The sequence below is a fragment of the Hyperoodon ampullatus genome, assembly GCF_949752795.1.
Source record: "Hyperoodon ampullatus genome assembly, chromosome: 20".
NCBI lineage: Eukaryota > Metazoa > Chordata > Mammalia > Artiodactyla > Ziphiidae > Hyperoodon > Hyperoodon ampullatus.
This window is the reverse complement of record NC_136933.1, coordinates 32942460-32967785: the sequence shown is the minus strand read 5'-3', so window position 1 is coordinate 32967785 and position 25326 is coordinate 32942460.

Here is a 25326-nt window from a genome sequence, read left to right as displayed (position 1 = left end):
GAAAACTGTTATTTTTATTGTATTATACAAATAAATGAAGATATAAAGTTTAGTGCTAGGGAGACAACAATGGAGAAATATCACAAAGATTTATTTTAATCTGAATGAAAGCAGAAAATTGTTATCAGTAAACATCATTGATAAGAGTTTTTAATTTATTTAGAACAATGACTACTATATTTCCCATTTTGGTTATATGGCATATATTTGTGGATTTCCTTCTTTTCGGCTGAATAATATTCATATATATAGTCTATGAATGTATGTATCACAACTTCTTTATCCATTCATATCTACAAATATTATATCCTCTTGTTGGATTGACCCCTTTATCATCATATAATTTTATATATATATATATCATATAATGAGTTTATTATAGTCTTTGTAATAAAGATGCTGACATTCTTAATGATTGCAATAATTAAAATTAATTAGGTTTAATTAATACAAAATAATTAACAGACTTCACTTGGATAGAACATTGTATGATGTATCAAAAACATTTTTCCTAGTTCCAGAATTTATTATTCCAAATTATTTTAATGTCACCTGTATTCCAGGCACATATTTGTTGATCCCCAATCTTGGGAATTCTTCAGGTGAAATTCAAAACTGGCTCTACAGACAGAGGGAAGGGAGAGACCAAAGGAAGAGGCTGACCATTTCAGATTGGTAAGTGGCAGTTTTGATAAGCAAAGGAACTTTTATATGAGGCTTGTCTTGGACAAAAGGTGTAGATCTCTGCACCTGCTTGCCAGAATTTTAATACAGAATTTTAATTTTAATTTTATACAGAGGACTAATGGGGGTTCAGTCACTTATTCAGTCCAGATTGTCTCAATAGCACATTACTCTCTCAAGTCTGCATCCCTGAAATGGCTGCCAATATGGGAATAGTAGGCAGAATGTACGGTCCAAGGACAGAGAGAGGGTAACAAGCTTCCAATTGTCTGGTCCACCTTTTGGGTCAACTGGTGGTCAAGTCCTTCTGATGACCTCCTCCAAAAACATTAGGAGGAAAAAATGTATATATATATATATATATATATATATATATGTATGTATGTATGTTTAAAGAGAGAGAGAGAGGGAAAGATAGAGAGGGGCAGAGAGACTATTTAAAATTTAAATTGTAAAATTTAGTCACTTTGAAATAGTAGAACATTAAATACATATGCTTTTTTTTCTTTAAAGCATTTTATCTAAGGATTAGATTTAAATTGATAGCTAAAAGATACCCTAGTAATTATCTAGTTAAACCATATAATTTCATAGAAAAATTAAGGTAATCTACTGGGATAATAGAATCATTATCTAAGATTCTATGTTGAGACTCTGGATACAGGTACAAATGTTTGTTTTAGGAAAATTTTGCTCGTTGATTATTTTATTTATACTTTCTTAATTAACTGCAAGAATGTTTTCACATTTAAGTTTTAATGTTATGTTTAATTGTGTATGCTTTGCTAATTTTTAACCTTTAGATTCAAGTATAATTAATACATGTGTAACCTAATGATTAAAACATTGAGTATGAAACAAAGCATGTGTTCTATGAAACCAAAAGTCACTCCTCTACATCTATCATCTACAAAGAGATTATGCAAAGTTAAATATTTCAAAGGATTGCAGGCAAGTGAGGGGAACAATGTTGGTAGGTAAGGTAACAACAAAGAAGCAAAGTCAATGCATATGATTTATTATGCTGTTGATACAATGCTAAAAATAAATGAGTCACTAACATATAGACAGTTTTAAGTAAACAAGCTGACTTAAATAACTAGAAAACAGTGTTTTGACTAGAAACCCTAAGGCTAATGATTAAAAAATTATAATAAAAACAAAAGCTGTATTACGTTCTTCTGCCCATTTTTTAATTGAGTTGTTTGTTTTTCTGATGTTGAGTTGAATGAGCTGTTTATATATGTTGGATATTAACTCCTTATTGGTCATATCATTTGCAAATACTTTCCCCTATTCAGTAGGTTGTCTCTTCATTTTGTTGATGGCTTGCTTTTCTGTGCAAAAGCTTTTAAGCTTAATTAGGTCCTATTTGTTTATTTTTGCTTTTATTTCCTTTGCTTTAGGAGGCAGATCAAAAAAAAATATTGCTACGATTTATGTCAAAGGGTGTTCTGCCTGTGTTTTCCTCAAGGAATTTTATAGTATCCAGTCTTATGTTTAGGTTTTAATCCATTTTGAGTTTATTTTTGTATATGGTATTAGAGAATGTTCTAATTTCATTCTTTACTATGTAGCTGTCCAGTATTCCCAGCAGCACTTATTGAAGTGACTGTCTTTTCTCTGTTGGATATTCTTGTCTCCTTTGTCATAGACTAATTGACCATAGGTGTGTAGGTTTATTTCTGGGCTCTCTATTCTGTTTCGTTGATCCATGTGTCTGTTTTTGTGCAATTACCATACTGTTTTGATTACTGTAGCTTTCTAATATAGTGTGAAGTCAGGGAACATGATTCCTCCAGCTCTGTTCTTCTTTGTCAAGATTGTTTTGGCTATGTGGGGTCTTTTGCATTTCCATACAAATTTTTAAATTATTTGTCCTAGTTCTGTGAAAAATGCCATTGGTATTGGTATTTTGATAGGGATTGCATTGAATCTGTAGACTGCCTTGAGTAGGATGCTCATTTTAACAATATTTTTCCAAAGAGGAAATGCAGAGGCCAACAGGCACATGAAAAGATGCTCAACATCACTTATCATCAGGGAAATGCAAATCAAAACCACAATATCACCTCACACCTGTCAGAATGGCTATCATCAAAAAGAACACAAAAAATGTTGATGAGGGTGTGGAGAAAAGGGAACCCTCATACACTGTTGGTGGGAATGTAAATTGGTACAGCCACTGTGGAGAACAGTATGAAGGTTTCTCAAAAAACTTAAATTAGAACTACCATAGGGAGATCAGCTCAGTGCTTTGTGACCGCCTGGAGGGGTGGGATAGGGAGGGTGGGAGGGAGGGAGACGCAAGAGGGAAGAGATATGGGAACATATGTATATGTATAACTGATTCACTTTGTTATAAAGCAGAAACTAACACACCATTGTAAAGCGATTATACTCCAATAAAGATGTAAAAAAAAAAACAAAAACTACCATATGACAGCAAGTCCACTCCTGGGTATATATCCAAAAAAACAAAAACACTAATTTGAAAAGATACATGCATCGCAGTGTTCATAGCAGCATTATTTACAGTTGTCAAGATATGGAAGCAACCTAAGTGTCCATCAACAGATGAATGGATAAAGAAGGTGTGGTATATATATACAATGGAATATTACTCAGCCATAAAAAAGAATGAAATTTTGCCATTTGCAGCAACATGAATGGACTTTGAGGGCATTATAAGTCAGACAAAGACAAATACTGTGTGATAACACTTACATGTGGAATCTTAAAAATACAACAAATTAGTGAATATAACAGAAAAGAAGCAGACTCACAGATATCAGAGAACAAACCACAAAAGTGGTTACCAGTGGGGAGATGGGGACGGATAGGGTTAGAAAGCTTCTTTACAGAATAATCCCAAATGATATATTGATATGGGTTTCTTCCCTTTCTGAGATGGAGCTTATTCATCCCTCCCCCAAAATGGGCTGGAATTAGTGATTGCTTCCAAATAATAGAATATGGAAATGAGAAAATAGTAACTTACAATAGAGAAATTCAGCGAACACCACCCTAACCAACCTTAACTAAGTGATCAAGGTTAACTTCATCAGCAGTAGGGCATTTTGGTGTCAACCTTTTGATACCTGACACAGTGTGAAGAAGAGCACGTCACCTCCATCTGTTTGTCCTCAAAATCCATAACCCAGTGCAACAGTCGGACAAAGAAAATAGCCACACCTCAATTGAGGGACTTTGTACAACTCTTCAAAACTGTCAAAGTCATGGGAAAACAAACAAACAAAAAACAAGGGGAGTCTGAAAAACTGTCACAGCATAGTAGAGACTTAGGACACATGATAACTAAATGCAAAGTGACCATCTGTGATTGGATTCTGGAACAGAAAAAAAGACATTAATAGAAAAACTGGTGAGATTCGTATAAAACCTCAAGTTTAGTTAATATTAATGCTCTAACATTAATTTTTAGTTTTGACAAATGTGCCATGGTATGTAAGATGTTAGCATTAGGGGAAAATGAGTAAAATATATGTTGGAACACTCTGTACTATCTTTAAATCCTTTCTGTAAAGGTAAAATTACCTCCAAATTAACATTTATCTTATTTATTAAAAAAAATGAGAGAGAGAAAACATTAGGAACAGACCATCAAGTATTCAAAACTTGAGGAAATGAAAATTTTCATGATTGCACCGGAAGGAACTTCATCTCACCAACATGCCGGCAGATATAGCGGGAGGAAAATGAAATGAATGCTATAGGAAGGAAGTTAGGATTAACATTTTAAGTCTCACGACAGTTTAAGAAGCATTACTTTGGCAGCTACGTTTTATGTGAATTAAATTTTCTTTTTATAGTCTCCCCCCACCACATAATTTATTTGAAGCTTGCCTTATTTTCAGGTAGGAATATAACTGAATTAAAATCATCCTTAATAACACAGTGTCTGATACAAAATTTGTGGCTTCCCTGAGTTGGGATAACAGGGTTTCATTCAGATAAACTATGTGTAGAAAAGAGGTTGCTGTGTTAAATGGAATTGTCCTTTCACATCTATTCTCTACACTTCCCACCCGAGGAGCTTTTGAACAGACTCTTATCACTTCTTCTGTTTGACTTCAGTTAGGAAATAAGAGGGCCAAGGAGGGTAGAATTGTAATTGATAATAGTGTATACTCCACAGAAGGCTCCTATTGGGAGGTTTCTCCTGCAGGTTAAGCTTTCTATAGCTTCTAGCAAAGGGTCCCTGCTTTGGGCTGAATTGTGTCTCCCCCAAATTCATGTCAAGGTCGTAAACCCCAGTACCTCAGAATGTGACTGTATTTGGAGTTAGGTCTTTAAAACAGGTAATTAAGATTAAATGAAGTCATTAGGGTGGGCCCTAATCCAGTATGATTAGTGTCTTTATAAGAAGAGGAGATTAGAAAACACACATGCACAGGCAAAGGACCATCGATAAGCCCAGGAGAAAAGCCACAAATCAAATTAACCCTGCTGACACCCTGATCTCAGACTTCTGTGCTCCAGAATCATTAGAAAATAAATGTCTGTTGTTTCAGCCACCCACTCTGATAATTTGTTATGGCAGCCCTTGCAAATGAATACACTCCCACACCTGTCTCTTTTAGCACAGCCTCCTCTTACTACTGTTGCTAGTTCTGAGGTGCTTCACCATCTCTTGTTGGTTTCCCTTATCCCTGAAAAATTTTGTAAGTTATTTTTAATCAATCACTGAGATTTTAGTATATTATGTTATCTGCCAGGATCCTGTTGGATGTATTACTCATCACAAAATAAACAAAGTGAACAATCCTTTTCTCTAGATATTCTAAATAAAATATATGTCAGTTTTCTGGATTATGAATCACAAACTGGATTTTAAACAAATGTCCTCAATGAGACATAGCTGGAGTTTGGGGGTAAGTATTCCACTAATGATCATTCTCATGTAGCTTAGCATCTTTGAGTTTATATTAATACGATTAATTTATACATATACCAAAATATATGTTTAAGTAGCCGGCCTCTTTAAATTATGAGACTCTTAAAAGAGTAAGTCAACATTTCTTTGCCAAATGTGTCACCTTCATTTTGAAACTCATTTAAATCACCATTTCTTGTCACACATAAGATAATTAATCCTATTGCTTTGTATTACATCTTGCTTTTGAGAAAACTGGTATAATTCATTTGGATTACTCTTTCTGTCTAAAAAATAAATCCTGCTGTCTTCCAGTGATGATGAAGATTTGTCATCACAGGGTACTAAAGATCTTCCAGGAAGGTTTAAATGTAAATTTATTATTTTTTTAAAAAATTAATTAATTTATTTATTTTTGGCTGCGTTGGGTCTTCATTGCTGCGTGCAGGCTTTCTCTAGTTGCGGCGAGCGGGGCCTACTCTTTGTTGTGGTGTGCGGGCTTCTCATTGCAGTGGCTTCTCTTACTGTGGAGCACGGGCTCTAGGCATGCAGGCTTCAGTAGTTGTGGCACGTGGGCTCAGTAGTTGTGGCTTGCGGGCTCTAGAGCACAGGCTCAGTAGCTGTGGCCCACTGGCTTAGTTGCTCCGTGGCATGTGGGATCTTCCTAGGCCAGGGCTGGAACCCGTGTCCCCTGCATTAGCAGGCGGATTCTTTAACCACTGCGCCACCAGGGAAGTCCCAAATGTAAATTTAAAAGAAGTGTGTCAAAACTGGCTATATTAATAAAAGTGATTTTGGATTAAGTATATTGTACAGCTTGGTGACTATTCCAAAGTACTACTTATTGAAATAAGTGTGTTAAAAGTTAATTTCTGCTTGTTTTTGTTTGTTTGTTTTTAGTATCTTCAAAATATATTATTCTCTGTGATATATTTACTTTAAGGAAACATGGATTATTAAGTACTGACAAAGTCTGAGCAGAAAAAAAAGATCTTTATACTAAAGAAAAGAGAAAAAACATAATTTTAAATAAATTCCAAATTTTGAGGTTCATAGTATTGGCTTTTTTAGGCAATGCATTTCGTATTTATTTACATATACCATTTCTTATATTTAAGATATTAGAAAATTTCAAAGAAATCACTACTTTTTTTTTTTTTTTTGCTTAGCTCTTGCTAAATATTATGGTTGTATGGACAAGGCTTTGTAAAATGAAATGATTTAAGTTGATTTATATGTGTAGAATATATATTTTTCCCATGACTCCAAATTTAGGTGAGACTATAAACCCCTTGGATTGTGCATAAATGTTCACTAGGCATTGCTGCTTAAAATTTTCAGAAAGATAAAAATTATTTACAGTCTTTTATGAAAGCATTGTCCATCAGGTTGCATTTAGAATGGTACAGAAAATTCATGAGAGTAACAATTCATGTGTCTGTCAGTCAGACTAAAATGGATACATTAGATTTCATAGAGATCAAAATGAAACAATTGCCCTGCTGATTGTAGGACAAATCAGTGAAGCCTCTTACAACATCTGCTGGAAGTTGTTAAGTGTTTGCTGATGTGAAGCCTGCCTTCTATTCCCTTCCATCATTCAGAGAAATCCTGACCAGTTTAAAAATCAGTGTTCACAGATGCACATAAATCACCAGAGATTAGTGTTATATTTTCAAAAGGCTGACTTTTTCTCTTGTACTTCTGAAAGTTTAGCAAATAATTTAATATTCATTTTCAGATCCAGAAGTTGATTAAATTATTCTGGAGATCTTAAGATAATCAACCAGAATTTTTCACCCAACTTAATATGTAAAGATAATAGTGATATTTACATTTTCTTAGCAATCAATAGTTTTCTTGATTCCTCGCTTTCCATTGTAAAATTGAAACACTGTTGGAATATAAGGAGAAAAGAGTGAGACGCAGGGCATCATCTTTATTGAAGATTTCCATGTGGTTGGCTTTGGCAAAAGGGCTAAGAATGACCAGTAGGATTTCAGCCCTTCTAACTTCACTTTCTATCCTCTCTGGCCTTTAAATTTAGCTCTATTTCATTTCTATAATAGTGCTTATTCCATCAGCTAGCAGAAACAGACATTTTTAAGAAGGTTATAAAAGTTCTCTTTTAGATTTACATGTCCTAATAAACATATGTTAACGGTAATATCTACCTTAGAATGTAGGACTAATTTAGTTATCTATAAAATATACTGAGAACGGTGTCGAGACATATTAAGAAATATGTAAATATTTTCTATCATCATCATTACCCTCATTATTATTATGAGAAGAGTTATTTGATTCACAAAAGTGTATTATAGACATCTACTTTGCTTCAGGAATTTAAAAAAAGACTCTGAAATATATTCAACATAATGCAATAGCTTATTACCCAGTCGTATAACCTAAGGTGTGATTCCTGAGTGTTCTGAGCCCTTGCAGTTTGACTCTTTTCCTCAGTGGAATCATCAGAGGATGCCCTTAAAACTTCTCTAGATTACAGCTATCTTTTCCTTTGGACCTAAATTATCAGTATCCCTATTAATGATAGTTAAGATTAATCCCCTTACTCACCAAGGTGACTCTTACTGTTGCCTGCTAGTTCAGTAAAAACCTTATCTTCCTCTTGAAGCAACCAGTATGTGTATACCAGTGAAGTATTTCTCACTAGGAAAGCAAAAATTCTAAGCCAGACAATCCCAGTAGGCAGGGAAGGGGGAGAAGGAAAAGCAGAAGTTTTTGTTTTTGTTTTCGTTTTTTCAGTTGAATCCTCACATGTAATAGTGAAAGATACGACTGCGTTTTCCATCTTTTTGTTCTTTTCTTTTCATTTTTGTTTTTATTTTTTAAAACTCTACCTTCTGACTGAAGGAGAGGAAACTTCATCATGCATTGTTAGTGTATCCCTAGAGCTACTCAGCTAACGTCTACATATATTATCAGCTGACAGGCTTCATTACTAAGTTTTCAACATGTCACTTCATATTGTAAGGACTGTTGTTCTCATGTGAGGGGCAGTATGGTAAGTCCAATGAAGGAGGTGGGTTTTGTAAAAATGTATTTATCATATAAATAAAAACACTTTTGAAGAGTCTAGGAGGGAAATGAGGATAATATTAATAGGTTGACCACAAAAATTGGTCTAATCCAGGACCGTTTCAGACAATCCTGGATTTAAAGTCTTCCCAGCAATGAATGCCATGGACCTCAACCTATCATATTAAATATATGTTCGTACATTGAATTATTTGCCTAAAATCATTGCCATTATTAGGTTTCTCATGATGTGATATAAGGCATTAAGCAAGTCCAGGTATGCTTGGACTAACAGTAAGTACAAGAAAGGAATCCATATCCCAAATAATCAAGAGTAAACCTTGCTTCTCCAAATGTAATCAGCCTTCCATGATGTGTCTGCTTTGCTGTGAGACAGCACAGCAGTGTGGACATCTAGAAATCATTTTAGCTTTATTTCCATTCAGTGGAAAATGGTCAGATCAGCACAACAAGTGTGTTTTTTGTGGCTTAAAGATTACTTTAAAGAGCTATGTCTCTTCATTCATTTTGGGAACAGTTATTTTACCCACCCTAGAACACTAGATCAACAGAAATTTTACTGAAATGACAGACACCTAATTTTATGGAATTAATCTCCTACTTTATGCCTGAAATAATTCTTAGCAGTATATATTATACCTGATATCCTGTGTTCTCTAAGTACTATCATAGGGAGATGTAAGGAATTTATGCTGTAATGTCCCATGCAGTGTTGGACATTTAAGGCCCTTTTATTCTCATTTGTGTCTTAGAGCCAAAGGGTGACTAAAACCCAATGTGATAGTATGAACATATGCTGTTATCTCTGCCTTCAGCTTCTGGTATTCTCTAATTATTGGAGTGAGAGGGGAAAAACCCCACATTTGACAGTTTAGGTGGTATTTATCAAATCGTAGGGCTCTATTGATTTGCTCAAGTGAGGAGTACACGTCAGGTAAAATCTCCGAATTTGAAGTTTCCAATTAATGAAACATGTTAAACCACTATCTTTCTCCCAAAACCATGTGACTTCTTTTGAGAACAATCAGGAAATCTTATTTTATTTCTTTGTGGTGATACGAATCTCTATGATTCCCCAAGTGAAATAGTATTGCCTTTGGTTGAGTATTTTTGGAGAAAGATGTTTCAATTTGGTCCCTCATGCTCAAATGATCATATAAGGATTAGAGCAAATATGAGAATTCTGCCGAATGTTATTACAAATATATGTTTAAAAACCAGAAAAATAATTTTAGGTAGGATTAAAAGACTCACTAAGAGAAATATTTATCACTTGACAAAGAAAGCTCCACTCTCAGCAGTGGACCCCAGAGGTGTTCAGTTTGCCCAGAATTCATGAAGAGCTCAGAGACAGTTTTGAATATTTTCTGTAATGCTATTTTCAAGATTTTTTTACTTTCCTAGTACATATTTACTCTGTAAAAGGAGCAGCAATTATATTTGAGGAATTCTAGGAATAAGAATTATGGAACATACCTGTGATGTTTTATGAAATACTTTTGAGACTTTGCTGTCCTGGGAATCCTGAGGTTCCAATTGAAATCAGAAAAGCCCGTTTAACTGAAGTACCTCCCTACAGTGAACAATGAATCTACAGCAACCAGGTTCCTTATGGGGAATTCATTATGGTGGTCATAGTCAAGACCACTATGGACTCTGTTTGGTAGATTTCTTAATGACTTGGTGAATGAATTGACCTCTCTGTCCATTCAGAGGGCATTGTTTGGGGGCAGTGAGTGTCTTACACCTGATAAATCTACTCAAAAATTTTATTTCTCTGTGTTCTTAAAGTCTATTCACTACATTTTAATCAGGGATTTCTGGGATTTCAAATTTAGTTTTCATGGCCCACTGCTGAATCCAAATATGTCATCTAATCAAGAAGAGTGATTATAAACACTCCCATCTGCTTGACCTAGCACACAGAGTACAGAATATCTGGCAAATGCACTCATATTCATAAATTCAAGCCAACCAAAATTTCGTTCAACCTTAATTTTTTACAGCCTTCAGAAGCCATTCACAGATTTTCTTCTCCTGATTTTATTCTAAATAATGAAATTTAGAACAACTTTAGAGTCCTTAAGTCCTTGCATGTAGGTCTTCTGCTCCCAGGCTTGACTTGGTAATTCATCCACAGAGCATGATCTAATCTGGTACAGTCTGGAGAAAAGGGGGAGACTTGCATGATATTTCATTCTTCTTGCAAGATTTTTCTTTCAGGAGAGGTTGCTAATGGATCTTCAGAAAGGAGAGGAAGAAGTGATCCTACTAGCAAGGGAGACTCTTCACTATAGGATGATGTTCATGACAGAGTGATACTGGGTTTTTTCAGCATCTAGAACAGGATGTAGAATGTAATAAACTCTCAAAAGAGATTTGTTGAATGAATGAATGAATTCAAACCTTCAGATTTGACCCCCATTCTCTTTTGCAATCAATTCCCAAATGTTACATAGAAAATCTAAAAGGTTATGAGTTCAAGTGTTATTGAAATTTTGCAAGAGAGGATTTGAAATTTGATTTTTTTCATCAGTTTTCTTAGCTGTGTGGCTGAAAAAGATAAGAATGTACTTTAGCATAATTATAGAATTATGGAATTTAGCCCAATCAGAGAACATAGAAATGTGAAGTTTACATCCTTTTTATTTAAGCCGAGTATTTGAAAGAATCAGCCTTCCCCTATAGTATTTGAAATAATAAAGTAGAAATACTTAATTTTCTACTGTGGCAGTGGCAGTTTATTCCTGTGGTCTTTAACTCATTTATCCATTCAATACAAAGTGATTGGTGAGAATCCATCACAGCAGTGACACAGCAGTGAATAAAGAGATATCTTTATCCTGTGGAACTAACAGTTTAATAAAATGAGACAAGCAATAAACAAATTGAGTGAATATATGGCACGTCTAATGAAGACGGATGCTATGCGAAGGAAAAAAATAGTTTATAGGAGGATAGGGGGTGCTGGGAAAGGACATGGGTTGCTACTTTATATTTTCTGCCCTTTCCTACATGGTGTTCATTTTTCCAGGTGATGAAAGGGGATCATTTGATTAATTGTTTTATAACTGCACTCCTTGAACTGACATTAAGCAATCCCTTGTCCTTAACTGGATCTTCACTGCTTTAAGTCCCACCAGTCCAGATGGCTTCTCCCACATGAACCCAGATAGCCTACTCTTTGTGTATAATCAGTATATGCACCAGTCGCTCTGTCATTCAGGTTTTGGTGTTGAGTGTGAAGGCAAAAAACAAAACAAAACACAACAATAAACTGCAAAATTCAAGCAGAAAAATAAAATTGTTAGAAACTGGTGTTAAGATCAATGGAAGCTCAAGATTGTTAGAGAAATAACAATGTGATTACACAGTCACAGGGACGATACCCCAAATAGTAACACAGAATCAGCCCTCTCATGGCACAGATACACTGCAGTTTCTACCAAAATTCCACAGTTGTTGGATACTAGATGCTGCTACCTGAACCGTTACCACATCTACCTTTATAAATTATTGCCACTCCCACAGCGCTTGCCAAAACTTATATCATTGGATTTTGTTTAAATGATGGGGATGTGTTTATCTCATTTATTGAGATTATGATGCAGTTATGACCTAGCCTCAGGGAAGATAAAAATTGCTGACTCTCTTGGTAGGTTTTGATCAGAGGATAGATCTAACCTAGATATTTCAATCAGAACGTTATACATACAGAGGATTGGAGGCTTACCACAGTGTTTGAGTGGAGGATGAATGCCAGGAAAGCTGTCACTAGAAGTGCAGGAATCGTAGGAAAACAACACTAATGATCACAGCTCCCTGATGCAATGAAATGACTCATTCACTAAAGAAGAGCCATATGCTTCTAGAAAAATATCTCATTGACTATCTGACGGTCACAAATTTTCTTTTTATGTTTTAGCAACCTTATTAAGGTATAATTGATATATAAACAACTACACCTATTTGATGTCTATAATTTGACGATTTGAAACATACACATGATACCATCACCACAATCAAGGTAATAGACATATTCAACATATCGCAAAGTTTCCTTGTGTCTCTTTGGGAATTTTTTTGTTTGTTTGTTTGTTTGTTTTTATGGTAATAATGCTTAACATATGAGATCTGCCCTTTTAACAAATTCTGAAGTGCGCAATACCGTATTTTAACCATAGGCACCGTGTTGTACAGCAGCTCTCTAGAACTCACTTATCTGGCATGGCTACAACTTTGAGGTCAGGCCTGATTAGTACTTGGATGGGAGGCCACGAGCTTTCCGTCACTGCCAAAGCAGTAACAGCTTCTGACTCTATTTTGGTTTATGTTTCAAGCAAGTGATTCTTGTTGGTAAACTCTAACTCAGAGGTTTGCTGTAAGTGAACTTAGAGAATACTGTTCTAAAGTTTCCAGACATTTTGATGAGAAGAGAACATAGAAGGGGGCTGGGACTGGAACACAGATGGCAAGACTCTATCCCGTGCATTCACTTCATCAGCCTTCCTGAGGCTAATCACAGGCACATGTACTCGTACAACATTTTTTAAGGTAAAAAAAAAAAAAAGTAATTATGTAATCAGTGTTATGAATAAGAACACAAAGAGGAACTCTAAGAATTTAGAGAAATATTATTAGAAAATGAGAAATGAAAAATAACCTGGTAGATCTCAGAAAAGAACTGAAAGAAAATAAAGAACCATTACAGTATTTATGTGAATATGAAAGCAGTAGAAAAGGACATAGCACTGTTAATATAATAAATTAAGAAACATAAAAGGCATGATCAAAAATAGAGAAAGGAAATGAAAATTAACAAAGTGTTAAATAAATTCTGAGTGAAATAATTGAAATGGAAGGCAGGGAAGAAAATCTAACTTCTGCCTAATTGGTGTCCTTGAGGAAAGAATTAAAACAATAGATTTAGAAAAGAGAGAATATTGAATACAGAAAAAAATTCCAGAAATTAAAAATAATTTTTACACATACAAATTAAAAGGGCATATGTTTTCCAAGGAGATAAAGGAGATTTGGCATACAATAATCAACACAAAGATACAGCTGGTAAAGGTACTGAAATTTTCTAATATAAATAAACAAGTCTTAACAATTATAGTAATTTCTAATGGAAAATTTATATCCTACTTATCCCTTACTACATCCATTGGCAGAAAATAGTGACACAATGAGATGTTTCTCCAAGACATTTTGTAGTAAACAAACTATCGTTCCCCCCAAAAAAGAAAAGGTAGCTGAAAACTGTTGGATCAAGTAAGAATTAGTTCCCATAAGCCCTTCTTTTAGAAAGTACTAAATACTAATATTCAAGCAAGCAAGAAATTACTCAAGCGATTTTGCCAAAATCTTGGAGGCGACCAGTGACCATTGACTATTACAAAATAATAAAAGTAATACCAAAATAAATACGGTCAGAAGCCAAGGGTATTAATGATATAAAACCGGCATATGTAGAAATGATGTAAAAATATGTGAATAAAGAAAGTATATGCAGAAAACTACAAAACAGTGATGCAAAGTGTTAGTGACGATCTAAATAAATGAAGAAGTAAATCATGTATATGAATTGGAAGACTTGATATTCTTAAGATGTTGATTCTTCCCAGTTGTATCCATAGAATCAACATAACACACATCAAAATCTCAGCAAGCTATCTTGTGGATATCAATAAACTGATTCTAAATTTTATATGAAAACTATAAAAACGTGGAATATCCAACACAGTTCTGAAAAAGAAAAGGAATATTGGTGGACTCACATTATCTGATTTCAAAACTTACCGTTGGCCACATTAATTAAGATAACATGACATTGGCAAAAGAAAAGATATGTAGATCATTGGAACCGACTAGAGAGCCCAGAAATAGATCTACTCTAATGTAGTCAACTGATGCTTGACAAAAACCAAATTTCCAAAAAAGGAAATTAAGGAAGTGATTTCATTTTCAATAGCATTTAAAGTCCTAAATTAACCTACGGAAATCAGTGGCCTTTTCATATAAAAGCCACAGATAGAAAATATATCAAAAAAGTTCCCTTTACAATAGCCAAAGCTGTGTTAAAGCCTCTAGATATAAACATAACACAAAATGAGCTTGATCTATGTGAAGAAACATTTAAAATATTACTCCAAGACCCAAAGATGGCATAAATAAATATAACGTATATCAGATTCTACATAGTAATATTCAAAATGATAAGAATGCCATTTCTCTGTATGTTCTTCCATAAGTATAATGAAATCCCCCCCAAAATAAAAATAATATTTTGTGGGAAGGAGATGAAACAATGAATCTGGTTTTAAAGGTCACATGAAAAAATAAATCAGCATGATCAGCTAAGAGCTTTCTAAAAAAATAGAGTATAGTGGAAAGGCAGAGGGGGTTAACCCTATCAGGTATTAAAGCACAATGTAGAAATGCACAGATCAAAGTCAAAATTCTAGAAATAGCCTTCACACAATTCTGGAATCTACTATATGAATTATGGTACATTTAAAAACCCGTGGGAAGAAAAGATGGATGATTACATAAACTGGTGGGGAAACTGGAATGTCAGGTGGTTGGAGGGAGCCATATATTTTTTACTAGAGGCAATATTTAGCTTCTTGGAAAAAAATCTCTACCATGTATAATCTATATAGGTAACACTTGTATACGTTATACTTACATGTGTTATATTTTATGTACTTACATATGTTATATTTTATATTTTATGTAAGTTGAAAGCATTTGAACCATACCATATTACATTTGCCCTGAGAACTAGAACTATTTTAACGTTTGGACAAAAATGTAACCCTATATTGCAGCATCAGATATGGAGCAAACTTCTTGCATGATCTGATGTTTAGATAGTTTTTTTTCCTTTTATTTTCTACTCTATAAATTTATCAGTCAGGTTGTTTGTATAATTTCTGTTTGGGTTGTAAATAATGCAGTAGAAGAAGGAATATATGACTTCTATTTGCAAGGTCTTTTTCAGAAGTAGAATTTGATGATGTGGAGAACTTACTTGTAATAAATAATCTTATTGAATATGTTAGTCACTATATTTTCTCTCCCTTATATTGATTTGCAAAGTTTGGAACATTGAATGTGCTACATAAATATATTGATTGGGCAAATGAGATTTATATACCCCTGAATCTTAAAACAATCTATGGAATAATTATAATAGTGGTTTTCCTCATTAAACTGTACTTCAACATAGTGTCAATTATTTATTTCTGTACGTTATCTACACATTAAATTTGGACTTGATTAAATAATATATTATAAACAGTAAAAGCTAATTACAACAGTTTAATAATTAAAACTGCATGATAAAATTAAACAAAAAAAATGTGTTTCACACACTGAATTCAGTAAGTGGTTGTTTAAAAAATGCATAGAAATCAATGATCTTCTCACATAGAAGCAAACACCAGTAGCCTCTAAGGCCCCGATATATAATGAATTGAATCAGGAGCAAACTCATCTGCTTCTAACTAATCTTTACATGGGATTCCTCAGTATATGCTCAGAGGTTCTTAAATGGTTTGGCTGTAAAAGAAGATTTGCAAATTATCATATTGCTAAAGAAATAGAAATATGAAATCTAAGCCATTTTTCCTTTAACAAAAGAACCCCTTGCAACATCTTCATGAAACCTTTAAGGATTCACAAGCTGAAGGTTGGCGAATGCTGCACTAAAGTAAACAACTACCAGTGTTTTGTTCGCCATTGTGTTTCTAGAGCTTAGCCTAGAGGATTGAATAAACGCATAAGGAATACATGATTAGTGAAGTAGGAAATAAGGGAAAGAAGCTTCGCCAGCATGACTTGACACACAATAAGCTCCAATTACTTTCAAATTAAATGGCCTAATAAACATTAAGTTGTCCTAAGTAGAATTTTACTGTCAGTTATATAACCTTAAATATGAACATGTTCCTAATGATTCTCTTTATAGGTTCTAAATTCTCAGTGTAGTAATGAAGCAAATGATGCACTAAACTTTGAAGAAATTTGCTGAATGGCATAAAGCTTGTGTGTGACAGTAGCAGAACTGGGACCCAAGTTTTCATAATGTATTTTAATCATTTTTATAAATTTTAATGACAGTTATTAAACAAATATTTTTTAAAATAAATACATTTAATATAGACACAGCTTACACTATCTCAAAGTTTCAGTTCGTATCTACTTTTATTATTGTCCTTCTCATTATCTGTTCTTTTCTGCTTCCTTTTCTCAAGCTATATATCAAAACAATTAAAGTTAAAATGCATACCAATATAGTAGCACATTTCTCCCAAACATTGATTCATAATATTGATTATGTTTCAAAGTCTTCATACTTTAAGGAATTAAAAAGTAGAAAAGAAGTTTTGTTTTTTTTTTCTGTATCCCCAGTTGTGTTGCATGATGGATATAGTGTCATACTTTATTGATTGATGAAGGGCTTAACAAGAATTTATATTATGCTTTGATAATATGTATTTTAAATAATTGACCTGAAATTATGTGTTACATGTCTTTAAGTTATTTACTGAATGTTGTTTATGTTTGAGTAAAATGTGCTTTCTATACTTTATAACACAGAGACTATTCCAAAGAGAAAGAAGTGGGATATCGATACCTCTGTTAAAAAACTAATTTTTAGAAGTAGCATGAACTAATGCCTAAAATACTTTCAGATAGGATTCTGTATTTTTCTACTGGGATTTTCTTAATACATGTGGTATGATCTTTATAAATAACAAAAATATGTGAAAGAAATTTCCAAAACTTGAGCATGAGAAAATGAGTCAATTAATGACAAGTAAAGGAAATAAAAGGTTATAAAACAACTTCCAAATTGTTCATAAAATTCCTTCACTTTCTTTTTTATAATTAGAAAACGGGATATTGTACCTAATAGAATTACAAGTTCAAAATCAATGGAAATATTGATAGATCCCATAATTAGGCCAACTAAAATAGTAATGTCAGCTGTAAGCCTTATTGATGGCCCTTAATTTTTCAAATACATATTGCTTTAAAATATATTAAATTGTACAAGTTTATCAGTGTTAGAAAAACAGTTGCTCATGTAAGATTAGACTGTGGCCCACAAGCAAATCTATTATAATTGACAATTAAAAATGCACTAATTTTCTTTAATCTTTGCATAACATTTCTATTCTTCAATACTGAAGGAACTAATTCTGTTTATTTCATAAAAGTAACTATAATTTGCTCATGGTTTTCATGAGGAAACAGTAATATACTGTATTTTTTAAACTGTGCCAACCACATATTATCTGGTGAATTCATTCTCCTTTATGTTTAAGAAGGATTGTCTCAAAGCTTCAAATTCCATTCAGTATGAAGTTCCACATCCATCCTCAAGATTTCTGCAGAGAATCCGAGATATTTATTGGTTTTCTTGCTTACCTTTGCCACTGGATTTCTTCTTCAATGAATGTTCTCTCTGTTTCATGTATTATTAGCATGATCCATAATTCAACTTTATCATTAATTTTGTTACATGCTCTGGTCATGCACATATTCATCCATTTAGTAGACTATATTAAAGATATGACTATTTTAAGTGTTCACATATTTAAAATGTGAATAGGTAACGACAACATTTCAAATCAGTAAGGAATTCATATCTAAAATATGCAAGATATTCTTCCAAATAACATGAAAAATATAATTATCTGTAATCAGATGAATGCAAGTTTTAAAATGTGTTTTCATCAGCAGTGTATGAGTGGTCTGTTTTCTCTGCATCCTCACCAGCATTTCATGGTGTTACTATTTATTTTTCAGCTGTTCTGATAGTTATGTAGTGACACTCATAGTAGTCTTAATTAGCATTTTCCTTAAACTAATGATGTTTAACATCTTTTCATGTATTTGTTTGCTATCCATATAGCTGCTTAGGTAAAATATCTCTTCCTCAGTAGTGTTTTGTTGTATCCAGTATATAAATCTTGTATACAGTTTGTGAAATTTACATCTAAGTGTTTTTATTTTTAAGAAATTACAGATGAAATTGTATTTTTCATTTCAGTTTCCACATGTTGATTGCTAGTATATATAAATATACTTATGTTTTGTATGTTGATCTTATATTCTATGAACTTGCTGAACTCACTTATTAATTCTAAGAGAGTTTCTTAGAGATCCCTAGGGTTTTTCTAAGCAGAAAATACTGTTATCTGAAAATAGGAACAGTTTATTTCTTCCTTCCTAGTATACATGTCTTTTGTTTCCTTTTCCCCTTATTGCACTGACTAGACTTTGAGTATTATGTTGAGTAGCAGAGATGAGAGTGGAAAATTATGCCTTGTTTCTGATTTTATAAGGAAAGCATTCAGTCTTTCACCAAGCATAATGGGAATTCTGGGGTTTTGTAGATTTTCTTTATAAGTTGGGGAAATTCCCCTCTTCCTAGTTTCTGAAAAGTTATGAGTGGGTATTGGATTTTGTTGAACATACATTTCTGCATAAATTAATACGATCATATATATTTTTTCTTAACACTGTTATTGTGGATTGTGATGACTAATTTTTGAATATTGAATCAGCTTTGTATACATTTGATCATGATATATAATTATTTTCAAATATTTTGAATTTGACTTAATATTTTGTTTGAAAAACTTTACACTATATTAATGAAGGATATTGACCTATAATTTGCTTCCTTCCTTTCCTCCTGCCTTCTCTCTCCCTCCCTCCCTCCATCCCTCTCTCTCTCTCTTAAATTATTTTCTTTTGGGTACTGCCTTTGTCTGGCTTTTGTGTCACTGTGATGCGGGCTTCAGAGAATGAGTTGAGTGGTGTTCACTTCATTTTTTCTCAAAGAGAATCTGTAGAATTGCTGTTAATTCTTCTTTAAATATTTGATAGAATTCTCCAATGAAAGCATCAAGACCTGACAATTTATTTTTCCAGAGGTGTCAAAGTATGAGTTCAGTTTCTTTTAGTAGTTAAGGGGTTATTGAAATTATTTATTTCATATTTAATGTTTGTTGAAGTAGTTCTTACTTTCTGACTAAATCATATTTAATTTTTCATATTTAATGTTTATATATTTATTCATATTTAATGTTTGTTGAAGTAGTTCTTACTTTCTGACTAAATCAAAGTGTGAAATTTGTGTGTGTAGCACTGTTTATAGTATTACCTTATTATCCTTCTGGTGTCTGCAGAGTCTGTAATGATATCTCGTTTCATTTCTAATATTAATAGTATGTCTTCTCTTTTTTTTCCCCCTTAGGTGTCTTGCTAGAATTTTGAAAATTTTATTAATCTTTTCAAAGAACCAGCTCTTGTTCTATTAATTTTCTTCTTAGTTTTTCTTTTCAGGTTTCATTGCAGTCTCTGCTCCTATTTTTATTTTTTCCTTCTACTTCACTTTGATTTTTGTTCTACTTACTCTAGTTTCTTCTGATAGAAATTTAAATTATTTATTTGAGACCTTCCCTCTTTGCTAATATAAGCATTTAGAGCCATGCATTTCCAATTCAATACTGATTTAGTTGTGTTCCACACATTTTAATATATTGAAATTTTTATTTTCATTCAGTTTAATTATTTTAAAATTTTCTCTCAATGCTTTTCTTTAACCAAGGGATTATTTAGACGTGTGTAATTTAGTTTCCAATTATTTGAAAAGTTTCCTGTTTTCCTTCTGTTATTAATTTCTAGTTTGATTCATTGCGGTCAGAGGATGCACTCTGTAGGATTTTAATTCTTTTAACATTGTTGAGGTTTGTTTTACAGCCCAGGATATGGCCTATCTTGGTATAACTTTTGTGGTCACTTGAAAAGAATACCTATTCAGTTGTTGTTGGATGGAACGTTCTATAAATCTCGATTAGGTACTGTTGGTTGATGGGGGGATTGATATCTTTGCTGATTTTCTATCTAGTTGTTCTTTCACTGTTGAAAGAGGGCTGTTGAAGTCTCCAACAATTAGAAGTTTGGAGTTTTTATGTGTTCTTTCAGTTCTGTCAATTTTTGCTTCACGTGATTTGTAGCTATTTTGTTATTCTAGATGCATAACATTTAGAATTGCTATGTCTTCTAGATTGGTTGAATCTCTATGTCTCTAGTAATTTTCTTTGCTCTGAAGTCTTATTTATCAGATATTAATATAACTACTCTTGCTTTCTTTTGACAATATTTCCATGGTATGTATGTGTGTGTGTGTTCTTTTATTTTCATACTGCCTATGTTATTATATTTGAAGTGGGTTTCTTGTATACAGCATCTAGTTGGTTTTTAATATATATTTATATATTTATGTATATATTTATTAATATACTCTTCTAATCTCCTTCTTTTAATTGATATGTGTAGACCTTTTACTTCTCATCCAATTATTAATATGTTAAAGTTTAAATCTGACCTTTTTGTTCCCAGTCAATTCTCTCTCTGCATTCTGTTTCTGCTTTCTTTTCCCTTCTTTCCTGTGGATTACTTGAATATTTTTTAGAATTCCATTTTTATGTATCTGTAGTGTCTTTGAGTATCTCTTTTAATACATTTTTTTTGGTGGTTGAGATCTATCTGTCTTTCTGTACACACACACACACACACACACACACAGTATTAATATTTTAATAAGAAGCTTAAGAATCTAAATGTTAGAATGTCAAGTGCAATGACATTTGTGTGAAGCAAGAATCATTTCAATTCCATGGAATTATAGTAATTTCAAAACTAGTAATTTCTAGGGCTTCCCTGGTGGCGCAGTGGTTGAGAGTCCGCCTGTCGATGCAGGGGACACGGGTTCGTGCCCCGGTCCGGGAAGATTCCACATGCCGCGGAGCGGCTGGGCCCGTGAGCCATGGCCGCTGAGCCTGCGCATCCGGAGCCTGTGCTCCGCAACAGGAGAGGCCACAACAGTGAGAGGCCCGCGTACCACACACACACACACACAAAAAAACTAGTAATTTCTAGAAATAATTAGTATCGTAAGCATCCGCGTGTAACAACTCTAAACACAAATCTGCTTAGAGTACCTGTACTTCAGTTTCCCATTTCTGTGATGCTCAGGGGTTAAAATGAACTTTGGTCCACAGTGGCTTAGAGAGTCTTTGTCTTGAGATTGTCTTTAAGACTGAAACTGTTAACAAAAGAAATATTCCACAAGAGTGATCTATAAATCTGTAAACCCTCCCGTGGCTACAGAACCTCATCTAAGAGGCACCCCTTGACTACCGAACAGTCTAAAATACTATTTCCTGTTGCTGCTGCTCTTGCCATGTGTCTGTTCTAAAACCTGCAGACTGGCTGCTTCCATTGTGCCATCCAATTGCATGTGCATGTCTGAGGTTGATATACCAGATTGAATTGCCCACGTTTATCACAGCTTGGCTTTCCAGCCTTAGTCCCTTCACTCACTATCACTCTGTGGCAGAAAATACTTCCATTAGCTCAGTTTTGGGAACTTGTCCCTGCCCTACCAAAGCCCACATCAGTCATGTGCCACTTTGGTGATTCTTCTATTCCAACTCCCTAGCTACAATCAAAAAGAAAATTAAGTTAATTCTCTGCTTTCTTTGCCATAAATGTTTCATCAAATCACAGAGCTTGAGGGGTTGATATATGTAAACTAATAGAACTGGTACCACTTCTCGTGAGCCCTTATACTTCTAAGAAACATCTTTCTCCCTAGCACTTCCAGCTCTTTCCTTCCTCTGAGTTTGGTTTGCACATGTAACTTCAATCTTTCTGCTTTTTCTTAAAGCTTTACCTCCACTTTTATTCAATAAATAATTCATATTACTACATTCATCTATTCATTCACTCATTGTAAAAATAATTCCTTCAATGAAAGCATTACGTAGTACTGAAGATAGAATAGGAACACTGGTTTTAAGATTTTTTTTTTTATTAATAATGAAAAAGAAGGAGATAGCAATTTGCACATTTGTAGGCACTTGGTATATCACGTAGATTTTGCCTGGAATAATACACCTTAAAATAGTACTTCTTAAACTTTACTGTCAGAGATGTTGTTAAATGCAAATTCATATTCATTAGGAATGACATAGGGCATGAGACTTTCCATCTCTAGAAAGCCAGGCAGAGTGCTACAGTTGGAGTGGGATGGTCTTAGGTAGTTTCAGTTGAATATATCATCTTCGGGCAATCTGTGTTAGTGGCCTTTTTTTACATTAATAACAACACTTGAAAATAATATAAACCACGTTAAAACACAAGCCTGGAAGAAGAGTACACTGTGCATAAAAATGGATAAATCTTTATTTTGTTTTTAATTGTATCACCACCATTATTTCTTTCATTTTACTTTCTAATTAGTTCCACACAACTTGAATTGAGAATTCATAGCTTTGCCTACTCCAGATTCATTTGTCAGAAAATGACTAATATGACACAATTTGATTAAGTAATAGTCATTCTCTTGAAGTTTATCTCTAAGATATTTCACTTAAAATTTTAAAAAAAGATATGGATATATTCTGATTTACCTTAAGTACTTTATGTGCATTAACTTTTTAAAAAGGGACTTCAAATTATTTTGTGTAAAGATAAGATGTTGAAATTCAATTTTTTAGACCATTCAAGTTTTCATATTCTTACTTGTCTAATGACCTATTACTTTTTAGATCGTTTATCATTATTTTAATAATTTCTATAATTTTCTTCATAATATTTGATTGCATAACAAAACTATAACTCGTTATCTGTTTAAGGTTTACAAAAAAAAGAAAACTTCAGATTTCCTAATGGCACTGCACCCTTAATTACACTTCAAAAATGACTAGCCCAGGGCTTCCCTGGTGGCGCAGTGGACATGTGTTCGTGCCCCAGTCTGGGAAGATCCCACATGCCGCGGAGCGGCTGGGCCAGTGAGCCATGGCCGCTGAGCCTGCGCGTCCGGAGCCTGTGCTCTGCGACGGGAGAGGCCACAACAGTGAGAGACCTGCGTACTGCAAAAAAAAAAAAAAATGACTAGCCCACTTAGAAATACTAATAAAACATATTGAATATGCCTTTGCAATCTATTGATCTAAAGGAGAAAAAATTGCTCTTTATATTAAATAGCTCTGCAGCTTGCTGTAAATGGAATTAGATATAGACTTATTTAAAATATATATATATTTAAAGTTATTTGCAAGATTCAAATAGCGTAAGAATTTAGTTTCATAGAAGAAACTAAAATTACCACCACGCCCTCACACTTCAAAATCTTGCATGACACCTAATTTTCAGATAGATTATGCCCTTCATAAGTTGAATTTTTATTGCTATTATTCTGGCTACTTTCAATATCAACCAGGCAGCAAAGGTTTACTAATTTTTTACCACTAGTAATTCTACTCCTCATACTACCCTAGGTGGTGGATTTATGAAATGCAGTTACATAATAGTAAATTTTTAAATACAGACACTTGCTCAAGTAGTCCACTTTGGGATGCTATCCATTGATTCCGTAAAGCTTTGTAATCCACTTTTTAAAAAATTTCTTTTAGATGCCACAAAGGTCCAAGATATAGCTTTGGTGTAGTTCATTCAGATCTTCAAGTATAGGTACCTTCTTACAAAATCGTTTTATTATAATGTAAATAGTTAAGTATAACCCCTCAGTTTTCTAGATCTTATTATATAATGGTGTCTTAATGGGCTTTAGAATTTTGTTGCAGTTTCAAATAATAAAGAAATGAGCAGTTTCTTATTAAAGAAATTTCATTATTCACAGTATTTCTGAAACTTTTCTTTAAGAAATAATCTTAAGGCCATCGAGTAGCAACATAATAAAGTTGGTCTCATTAATTTGTAGTTTCATCTTATCTCTGACCTCAGATATTTCGACTCAAATTACTTGTCATATTAACTCCCATGTTCTAAGAGAAATTACGACATGAGTGCCATATTTCCTAGACCTATATATATAGACATGAAACTAAAAGCATCAACTCATGAGTCTAAGAGGTTAGATGAAGCTCAGAATCCAGAGGCACATCTCAAGAGTTCATGTAAGTCAGAATTTAGGAAGATTTAATGGGTAAGAAACAATCTAAACAAGGAGAATTTGCCAGTGGAGATAATAAAGATGACCAGAGTTTGGGAAAAAAAGGATTGGTTTACCCTAAATATAGCTCGTGTTTTTTGCTAGCCATGCTGTTTTTCATATTTTGTGGAGTCCATCTATTTGAACTGCTTTCCATCTTTGCTTATACAAATGTTTTATCTCATCCATGAGTGATTGAAGTGCCATTACTTCCTCCAGGGACCCTAACTGATTCTTTTAAGACACTTATTCTCTCTTTGATTAAATGTTACAAACAGCATACCATCATATAATAAATACTACTACAATTTATCATGTGTGTACTTATTTTCACAGTTGGATTTTGTATTGATTTGTTTTTCAAAACCTTATAACACAGAGCTCAGAAGTAGGCACATGGTAGATATTAATTAAAATAATAATTGATACAATATATAAAGAAGTAGTTGAGAGCAACGACTATAGCCAAATTGCCTGGGTTTGAGTTACAATTTTATCATGTTTTAGATGTTACTTAACCTCTCTGTGGTTAGTTCTTTTATCAGCAGAAATGAAAGTAATGTTACCTTTTAGGTTTGTTGTATTGATTAGTGAGCAAATATATTCAAGAACTTATTCCAGTTCTGGGAGAATAATGAGT